At 66.8% G+C, this 10,488-nt stretch overlaps 1 long non-coding RNA gene across 1 annotated transcript; it reads right to left on the bottom strand.

Annotated features, from left to right (window-relative positions):
- Window positions 1–1,349: 1,349 nt before the first annotated feature.
- Window positions 1,350–3,120, bottom strand: LOC150018688 (uncharacterized). The gene is made up of 3 exons (XR_016509219.1): window positions 2,847–3,120; window positions 1,655–1,739; window positions 1,350–1,454 (listed from the first exon to the last, which is right to left on the bottom strand). It is a non-coding gene; the product is annotated as an uncharacterized LOC150018688 (long non-coding RNA).
- Between the last annotated feature and the right edge of the window lie 7,368 nt (window positions 3,121–10,488).

The following is a 10,488-nucleotide window of genomic DNA, read 5'->3' as shown; positions in this document are numbered from 1 at the left end:
TCTACCAGATATGAGAATCAACACATACAGACAAGAGGAAATTGTTTTAATAGAACCATTAGAGACACTATAAAATGAGCATGTATAAAGTGACCACTGACGTAAAAGGAACTGAAAAGTTAAGAAAACAACTAGGCACCCTGAAACAACAGGCAGATCTGAAGAATGATACGCAGCTAGAAATTAACAGCAACCCAATGAATAATTTTAGGAGGTTATATGAACAGCTGACAAGCTAATTCATGACTAGAAAACAGAGAAAAAGGCATCACCCAAAGAGAAGTAATAGGAAACACAGAGAGCTTAAAAGATAAAGAGAAAAGAATGAGTAGGTCCAACATACATTTTTTAAAACTAGTAACCATACTATATCTGTGTCTCTGAAATGTGTTCTCCACAATATAACAACTCTTTATCCAGTAACCTTGCATGATTTTGCTATTGAAAATCCAAAAATACTTCTTAAACACTAACTTGTTTTCAACATTGCTTATTTTTAAGGTAGTTTGACCATGCTATATAGAGATGGTTACTATTTTGAAGGGGCTTTCTTCCTTTTACATACGAATATTGAATATCTTTCATTCATACGTAAAATCGGGGAAGCAGGTTGTAAGGAAAGGCCACCTCAAAACCAGCAGGACATTTGTTGTACTCATCCTAGAGGAAAAGCTGCCAGTGACGCTCTTGCTTTCCTGCTGCCTGTTTCAGCTGAAGCGTCAAGTTAGAGATTCTACTGAAAATGATACAGCGTGTACTTGAGAAGAAAAACAAATAGCTGTTTAGCCAAGAAACGGAGCATGAATGACAATTATGTCTGAAGGGCGCAAGAAGAGATGTTCCTTGAGACCCTCAAAGCATGTCTAAGTGACCCAAGTGAGAAGTTCACATTTTTTTAAAAAAACACAGTAGCTAGTTTGCTTAGTTAAGGAGTAATACTATATATTCAACGTTATGTGCGTGGGTTCGAGATAAGGCCAGCGTATAATTTCCAAAGCTTGAATTCAAGAGTGATTCATATGCTGAATATCACACGCAAGTTTTCCACCCTGGGAAAGGTCGGCGGAGGTCTTGGGGGGGCCCATGGCCTGTTGTAGGAGTAAATTGGCTCGTCCACCCACACTGAGCACAGCTCCTTCCTCCACTCCTTTGAGCTTCTCTTGTATTCTCATCAAGAGATCCTCAGGAACGTTGTTGAAACTCTGGCCAATTTCACTAATGACAAGAACACAAAGGCATTAATGAGGCAGATCATTTCAAAGAGCCTCGGGAATAGGAAAATCTGAACAACTGACGGCTCTTCCTAAAATACTGCTCACGGGAGACTGTTTGCGTTCCTGGTCCATCCGCATTCAGAGTGAAGTGGAGCTCAGTTTCATCCCCAGCCCCTGCTGTGAATACGAAGCTTTCCAAGGGTTCATGGTCCAGTCAAACAGAGGATCATACGGGAGGACCTAGAAAGGAGAACATACGTGTTAGAAGAACAAAATGCAACTTGATGACGTATTTAGTAACAGTAGGAACAGTATTATAAAACTAATAGAGGCCAGTCATATGGTAGTTGATTGGGGGGAGGGACAAACTTACTGCACGCACAGGCTTCTTGTTTCTTTGTGGAGGAACCTACAGTAGTACGAGGCTCTGGGCTTCTCACCCCATTCTGAATGAATTCATTCCCGGGCCACTGTTCGGGGCAGTGACATCCCTCGACTCGTGTTTCCTTATGTGGTGAAACTGATCTATTAAAAGGAGATAAGCACTAGTCACTTTCTTTCTCCTCTCTCCCTGTGCTGGGTAAGGGCATTTACATTGCAGGCCCAATTCTCACGCACGACGCTAGGCTAGGCTAGGCTATGAGTGTGACAGCACTGGCAACCCTGTTGACCTCACTCCTGAGTCTTGTTCTCCAAGAGTTTTAATAGTAGCAACCTGACATTTTGATCTCTATCCTATTCCCATTCCCAAGGCTCTTCTGTGGGTTTTTTTTTTTTTCCCTCTCTTTTTTTCCCCCTCAATTAGTTCCAACTTTGAGTGAAGAGAAAAAGGTCTAACTTATTGAAAGCTCCTCAAAACACAAGGTCTAGTGCTGTGGTTGGCATCTTAAGTTATACATGGAGAAACATTTCAATACCAAAATAACTGGTATGGCCAGAGCAAGTGGCTTGACATCACAAATTTTAGTAAGGGAGGTCATGAGGGATTGATGACCTTGACAATTCAGAACAGCTAACTGCCTCTGCTGTTTATAAGCACCAACATTTTTTAAAACGTATCTTAGCAAGTGCTTACCACACAGGTCTTAATAAAAACTGAAGACTCAATTCTAGGTATGAGGGACGTTGCAGGATACTCCAGCATTATAAAGTTAAGAACGCTTTTTTTACTGATGGCTTTACTGCGTTTCCCAGCAGGTCTTCGGGCTGAGACTGTACAATGTATTTAGCATTACATGTTTAATGTACTGAATCAGCAGTACCAAAATCTGGTGTCTGTTTATGCGGTTCTGAGCGTCCTCCAGGCCCATTAAAAAGTGTGGCGGGACCGACTGTGAATATAAGTGGTTTGTCCACAAGTTCAGGGCCCCTATGTGATTTCAAGTTGAGCAGTGACATGGCTTTAGATTTCAGAGATCCAAACCAGTTTCACCGCCAAAGGAAGGAATCTTTTACTAATCAACTAATGAAAAGGAATGAAGGCCTCAATTATAAAGAGATTCTATGGTCTTCTTGGGTTGGAGTAGAGAAACAACGCAAAGTATTTCCAACCCAAGGACGTGTGTTAGGAATCACATATGCAAACTCTAAAATCAAGAAGGAAGTGAATTAAAAAACATACCGCAGTCTTACCTGTTAGAACAGAAGTGGCTGAGAGAAGACAATACGGGAAGAGAGGCCGATTAAGCTGGAGGAGGGTGTCTCAGTCCCGGCGCTGTGCACCTTTTGGGGCTGGACTGTAGGGCACGGTGAAAGCTGAAGTTCCAAAAGGAAGGCCAGCTCGCTTGGCCGGGATCAGGTATTTGCAAGGTCTTGCCTGGCCGAATACGAGGGCTGGAGCCGCGCCGGCTGGAAACAGCAGGAGCAGGGGACATCCTGACTACTAGGTTAGAGCAGGAGCTACTTGCGAGATATCTGAGAACTTACTTTTTTTGATGTTATTTGTTGTGTTTATTGTTTTACTTTTTGTCTTGAAATGAGTTTGCGCAGCCCTGACGAACTGGTGCCGCGAGTCGGCTGGGCATCGTCCGGCAAAGTGAAAGGTCATCCATTGGATTCGCGGTCAGGTTCAGTCCCCAGGCGGGCTGCATTCTAGATGTCCCCCATGATCCCCAGCCTGGCCCACCTGCACCCAGCCCTCGCTCCCCCTCCCCTGGCCTTCCCCACACTATTTCCTGTGATGAACTGGGCCCATCGCTGCTTTCTCCATCATCACTTACAGCCAGTGCCACCGCCTTTGGGAAAATGCAGTCATGTATGTCATATTTACAGATTCTAGAGGCATCTAATCACTCAGGTCAAAGGATGTCTCACTCATTAGCGGGACTATACAAAAGACTCCTAGGGCAATGAAGCAGGTTTCACTCGGTGGCATAAAAGTTTGCTAAGATCATAGAAGCATCACAAAGTACCTCAATCCTTCTGACCGGCTGAGGTCTTCTGCTCCCGTCGGTGTGTATTACTTTGCTTGCACTTTCTCCATCTCCAGCTGGGGCACGGGCAGGCGCATGCGAACGTGGCTTCTGTCCAAGACTCCGCCGCTAATCCGACAGGCGGGGCCACCGACCCTACGCCGGCCACCGCTGGCTCTCCGATGGCTCTCCGACGGCTCTCCTACCTCTGCTGCCGCTGGGACCGGGCCGGCGGCGGCTGGAGCGGGGGCGGCAGGAGCGGTGCGTGGCAGCGGCTGGAGTGGTAGCGGTGGCGGCGGTCCCAGTGGCAGAGGAGGTAGGAGAGGCCGTCGGAAAGCCGGGGCCGGCCGGTGCAGGGTCGGTGGCCCCGCCTGTCGGATCAGCGGCAGAGTCTTTGACAGAAGTGGGGACGGCGGCGGAGGTGCTATCGGCGGGAGGGGCGGTGGCCGATAGCACTTCCACCGACGCCCCAGGTCCCGCCACCGCCCCAGCTCCCGCCGCCGCCACCCCGACCCCCCCGTCCCTCCGCGACGCCCCCCCACCTCCCCCCGCTCCCGCCCACCCTCCGACGGCCTCTCCTACCTCAGCCGCCACTGGGACCTCCGCCGCCGCCGCCACTGCTCCGGCTACCGCCGCCCCGGGGTCCCACCGCCGCCGCTCCGGGTCCCAACGCCGCCGCCGCCCGCCCCCACGGTCCCGCCGCCCCCCCACACGGGTACCGCCGCCGCCGCCGCCGGGTCCCACCGGCGCCGACCCGGGTCCCACCGCCGCCCCCCGGGTCCCACCGCCGCCGCCCCCGGTCGCACCGCCGACCCCCCCTCACCCTCCCACCCTACGACGGCCTCTCCTACCTCAGCCGCCACTGGGACCGCCGCCGCCGCCGCCACTGCTCCGCCCACTGCCACCGACCGATATCACCTCCGCCGCCGCCACTGCTCCGGCTACCGCCGCCCCGGGGTCCCACCGCCGCCGCTCCGGGTCCCAACGCCGCCGCCGCCCGCCCCCACGGTCCCGCCGCCCCCCCCCCGGGTCCCGCCGCCGTCGCCGGGTCCCACCGGCGCCGACCCGGGTCCCACCGCCGCCCCCCGGGTCCCACCGCCGCCGCCCCCGGTCGCACCGCCGACCCCCCCTCACCCTCCCACCCTACGACGGCCTCTCCTACCTCAGCCGCCACTGGGACCTCCGCCGCCGCCGCCACTGCTCCGGCTACCGCCGCCCCCGGGTCCCACCGCCGCCGCTCCGGGTCCCAACGCCGCCGCCGCCCGCCCCCACGGTCCCGCCGCCCCCCCCCCCCCGGGTCCCGCCGCCGCCGCCGGGTCCCACCGGCGCCGACCCGGGTCCCACCGCCGCCCCCCGGGTCCCACCGCCGCCGCCCCCGGTCGCACCGCCGACCCCCCCTCACCCTCCCACCCTACGACGGCCTCTCCTACCTCAGCCGCCACTGGGACCGCCGCCGCCGCCGCCACTGCTCCGGCCACTGCCACCGACCGATATCACCTCCGCCGCCGCCACTGCTCCGGCTACCGCCGCCCCGGGGTCCTACCGCCGCCCCCCAGGTCCCACCGCCGCCGCCGCCGCCGCCGCCGCCGGATCCACCGCCGCCCCCCGGGTCCAACCGCCGCCCCCCGGGTCCCACCGCCGCCGCCCCCGGTCGCACCGCCGCCCCTCCGACGGCCTCTCCTACCTCCGCCGCCACTGGGGCCGCCGCCGCCGCCGCCTCGTCCGTCTCCTCCGCCGCCTCGTCCGTCTCCTCCGCCGCCTCGTCCGTCTCCTCCGCCGCCTCGTCCGTCTCCACCGCCGCCGCCTCCTCCACCGCTCCGGCCGCTGCCACCGCTCCCGCCAGCGCCACCCCCGGGTTCCACCGCCGCTGCCCGGGGCCGACCGCCCCCGCTCCCGGGTCCCACCGCCGCCCCGGGTCCCACCGCCGCCGCAGCCGGGTCCCACCGCCGCCACCCCGGGTCCCACCGCCCCCGCTCCCGGGTCCCACCGCCCCCGCTCCCGGGTCCCACCGCCGCCGCAGCCGGGTCCCACCGCCGCCGCCCCGGGTCCTACCGCCGAACCCCCGCTCCCGCCGACCCTCCGACGGCCTCTCCTACCTTCGCCGCCACTGGGACCACCGCGGTCGCCGCCGGGTCCCACCGGGTCCCACCGCCGCCCCCGCCGGGTCCCACCGCCGCCTCTCCCGCTCCCGCCGCCCCCCGGGTCCCACCGCCGCCCCCCGGGTCCAACCGCCGCCCCCCAGGTCCCACCGCCGCCGCCGCCGCCGCCGCCGGGTCCACCGCCGCCCCCCGGGTCCCACCGCCGCCTCTCCCGCTCCCGCCGCCCCCCCCCCCGGGTCCCACCGCCGCCGCCCCGGGTCCTACCGCCGAACCCCTGCCCCCGCCCACCCTACGACGGCCTCTCCTACCTCAGCCGCCACTGGGACCGCCGCCGACGCCGCCGCCTCCGCCTCCACCGCTCCGGCCACTGCCACCGACCGATATCACCTCCGCCGCCGCCACTGCTCCGGCCACCACCGCCCCCGGGTCCCACCGCCCACCTTCGGGAAAATGCAGTCATGTATGTCATATTTACAGATTCTAGAGGCATCTAATCACTCAGGTCAAAGGATGTCTCACTCATTAGCGGGACTATACAAAAGACTCCTAGGACAATGAAGCAGGTTCCACTCGGTGGCATAAAAGTTTGCTAAGATCATAGAAGCATCACAAAGTACCTCAATCCTTCTGACCGGCTGAGGTCTTCTGCTCCCGTCGGTGTGTATTACTTTGCTTGCAGTTTCTCCATCTCCGGCTGGGGCACGGGCAGGCGCATGCGAACCTGGCTTCTGTCCAAGACTCCGCCGCTGATCCGACAGGCGGGGCCACCGACCCTGCACTGGCCGCCCTGGGCTCTCCGACGGCTCTCCGACGGCCTCTCCTACCTCTGCTGCCGCTGGGATCGGGGCCGGCGGCGGTGGTACCGGGGCCGGCGGTAGCGGGATCGGGTCCGGCAGGAGCGGTGCGTGGCAGCGGCTGGAGTGGTAGCGGCGGCGGCGGTCCCAGTGGCAGAGGAGGTAGGAGAGGACGTCGGAGAGCCGGGGACGGCCGGTGCAGCGTCGGTGGCCACGCCTGTCGGATCAGCGGCGGAGTCTTGGACAGAAGTGGGGACGGCGGCGGAGGTGCTATCGGCGGGAAGGCCGGCAGCGGCGGCGGCGGGAGGGGCGGTGGCCGATAGCACTTCCATCGACACCACGGGTCCTCCTGCCGTCCCAGCCCCGGAAGCCGCCCCAGCTCCCGCCGCCGCCGCCGGCCCACCGCCCCCGTCCCGCCGCCGCCGCCGCCGCCGTCGGCCCCCTCACCCCCGTCCCGCCGCCGCCGCCGCCGCCGGCCCCCCCGCAGCCGCCGCCGCCGGCCCCCCCGCCCCCTCCCGCCGCCGCCGCCGCCGCCGCCGGCCCCCCCGCCCCCGTCCCGCCGCCGCCGCCGCCGCCGCCGCCGGACCCCCGCCGCCGCCGCCGCCGGCCCCCCCGCCCCCGTCCCGCCGCCGCCGCCGCCGCCGCCGCCGCCGGCCCCCCCGCCCCCGTCCCGCCGCCGCCGCCGCCGCCGGCCCCCGCACCCGTCCCGCCGCCGCCGCCGCCGGCCCGCCGCACCCGTCCCGCCGCCGCCGCCGCCGCCGCCGCCGCCGGCCCCCCGCCCCCGTCCCGCCGCCGCCGCCGCCGGCGTCGCCGGCGCCCCGCCCCCGTCCCGCCGCCGCCGCCGCCGGCCCCCCACCCCCGTCCCGCCGCCGTCGCCGGGTCCCAACGCCGCGCCCCGATTCCGACCGCCGCCGCCTCCGGGTCCACCTCCGCCCCCAGGTCCCAACGCCGCCGCCACCGGGTCCCACCGCCGCCGCTTACGGGACCCAACGCCGATGCACCGGGTCCCACGGCCGCCGCACCGGGTCTCATCGCCGCCGCCGCCGCCGCCGGGCCCAACCGCCGCCGCCGCCCAGGGTCTCGTCGGGTCTCACAGCCACCGCCGCCGGGTCCCTCCGGGTCTCATCGCCGCCGCCGCCTCCGGGTCGCGACGGGTCTCATCGCCGCCGCCGCCGCCGCCGGGTCCCACCTCCGCCCCCGCCGGGTCCAAACGCCGCCGCCCAGGTCCCACCGCCGCCACGGCCGGGCCCCGCCGGGTCTCATCGCCGCCGCCGCCGCCTCCCGTTCGCGCCGGGTCTCATGGACGCCGCCGCCGGGTCCCACCGCCGCCGCTCCGGGTCCCAACGCCGCCGCCGCCCGCCCCCACAGTCCCGCCGCCCCCACACCCGGGTCCCGCCGCCGCCGCCGGGTCCCACCGGCGCCGACCCGGGTCCCACCGCCGCCCCCCGGGTCCCACCGCCGCCGCCCCCGGTCGCACCGCCGACCCCCCCTCACCCTCCCACCCTACGACGGCCTCTCCTACCTCAGCCGCCACTGGGACCGCCGCCGCCGCCGCCACTGCTCCGCCCACTGCCACCGACCGATATCACCTCCGCCGCCGCCACTGCTCCGGCTACCGCCGCCCCGGGGTCCCACCGCCGCCCCCCAGGTCCCACCGCCGCCGCCGCCGCCGCCGCCGCCGGATCCACCGCCGACCCCGGGTCCAACCGCCGCCCCCCGGGTCCCACCGCCGCCGCCCCCGGTCGCACCGCCGCCCCTCCGACGGCCTCTCCTACCTCCGCCGCCACTGGGACCGCCGCCGCCGCCGCCTCGTCCGTCTCCTCCGCCGCCTCGTCCGTCTCCTCCGCCGCCTCGTCCGTCTCCTCCGCCGCCTCGTCCGTCTCCACCGCCGCCGCCGCCGCCGCCGCCTCCGCCTCCACCGCTCCGGCCACTGCCACCGACCGATATCACCTCCGCCGCCGCCACTGCTCCGGCCACCACCGCCCCCGGGTCCCACCGCCCACCTTCGGGAAAATGCAGTCATGTATGTCATATTTACAGATTCTAGAGGCATCTAATCACTCAGGTCAAAGGATGTCTCACTCATTAGCGGGACTATACAAAAGACTCCTAGGACAATGAAGCAGGTTCCACTCGGTGGCATAAAAGTTTGCTAAGATCATAGAAGCATCACAAAGTACCTCAATCCTTCTGACCGGCTGAGGTCTTCTGCTCCCGTCGGTGTGTATTACTTTGCTTGCAGTTTCTCCATCTCCGGCTGGGGCACGGGCAGGCGCATGCGAACCTGGCTTCTGTCCAAGACTCCGCCGCTGATCCGACAGGCGGGGCCACCGACCCTGCACTGGCCGCCCTGGGCTCTCCGACGGCTCTCCGACGGCCTCTCCTACCTCTGCTGCCGCTGGGATCGGGGACGGCGGCGGTGATACCGGGGCCGGCGGTAGCGGGATCGGGTCCGGCAGGAGCGGTGCGTGGCAGCGGCTGGAGTGGTAGCGGCGGCGGCGGTCCCAGTGGCAGAGGAGGTAGGAGAGGACGTCGGAGAGCCAGGGACGGCCGGTGCAGCGTCGGCAGCCACGCCTGTAGGATCAGCGGCGGAGTCTTGGACAGAAGTGGGGACGGCGGCGGAGGTGCTATCGGCGGGAAGGCCGGCAGCGGCGGCGGCGGGAGGGGCGGTGGCCGATAGCACTTCCACCGACACCACGGGTCCCCCTGCCGTCCCAGCCCCGGAAGCCGCCCCAGCTCCCGCTGCCGCCGCCGCCGGCCCACCGCCCCCGTCCCGCCGCCGCCGCCGGCACCGGCCCCCCCGCCGCCGCCGCCGCCGGCCCCCCCGCCCCCGTCCCGCCGCCGCCGCCGCCGCCGGCCCCCCGCCCCCGTCCCGCCGCCGCCGCCGCCGCCGCCGCCGGCCCCCGCACCCGTCCCGCCGCCGCCGCCGCCGCCGGCCCCCCGCCCCGGTCCCGCCGCCGCCGCCGCCGCCGCTGGCCCCCCGCCCCCGTCCCACCGCCGCCGCCGGCCCCCCGCCCCCGTCCCGCCGCCGCCGCCGCCGGCCCCCCACCCCCGTCCCGCCGCCGTCGCCGGGTCCCAACGCCGCGCCCCGATTCCGACCGCCGCCGCCTCCGGGTCCACCTCCGCCCCCAGGTCCCAACGCCGCCGCCACCGGGTCCCACCGCCGCCGCTTACGGGACCCAACGCCGATGCACCGGGTCCCACGGCCGCCGCACCGGGTCTCATCGCCGCCGCCGCCGCCGCCGCCGACGGGCCCAACCGCCGCCGCCGCCCAGGGTCTCGTCAGGTCTCACAGCCACCGCCGCCGGGTCCCTCCGGGTCTCATCGCCGCCGCCGCCTCCGGGTCGCGACGGGTCTCATCGCCGCCGCCGCCGCCGCCGGGTCCCACCTCCGCCCCCGCCGGGTCCAAACGCCGCCGCCCAGGTCCCACCGCCGCCACGGCCGGGCCCCGCCGGGTCTCATCGCCGCCGCCGCCGCCTCCCGTTCGCGCCGGGTCTCATGGACGCCGCCGCCGGGTCCCACCGCCGCCCACCAGGTCCCACCGCCGCCGCAACGGGTCTCATCGCCGCCGCCGCCGGGTCCCGCCGGGTCTCATCTCCGCCGCCGCCGGGTCCCGCCGGGTCTCATCTCCGCCGCCGCCGCCTCCGAGTCCCGACGGGTCCCACCGCCGCCGACGCCGGGTCCCACCTCCGCCCCCGCCGGGTACAACCGCCGCCCCCCGCGTCACACCGCCGCCACAACTGTCGCCGCCGAGTCTCACCGCCGCCGCCGCACGGTCCCGCCGGGTCTCATCGCCGCCGCCGCCGGGTCCCACCGCCGCCCCACAGGTCCCACCGCCGCCCCACGGGTCTCACCGCCGCCACCGGGATCCCACCGCCGCCCCACGCCGGGTCCCGCCGTGTCTCACCGCCGCCGCCGCCGCCGGGTCCCACCGCCGCCCCACGGGTCCCACCGCCGCCCCACGGGTCTC

This window comes from Furipterus horrens, unplaced genomic scaffold (genome assembly GCF_987537825.1).
Source record: "Furipterus horrens unplaced genomic scaffold, mFurHor1.1.pri manual_scaffold_2, whole genome shotgun sequence".
Lineage (NCBI taxonomy): Eukaryota > Metazoa > Chordata > Mammalia > Chiroptera > Furipteridae > Furipterus > Furipterus horrens.
Note: the sequence above shows the minus strand (reverse complement) of the source record. Positions and strands in the feature narration are given on the sequence as shown.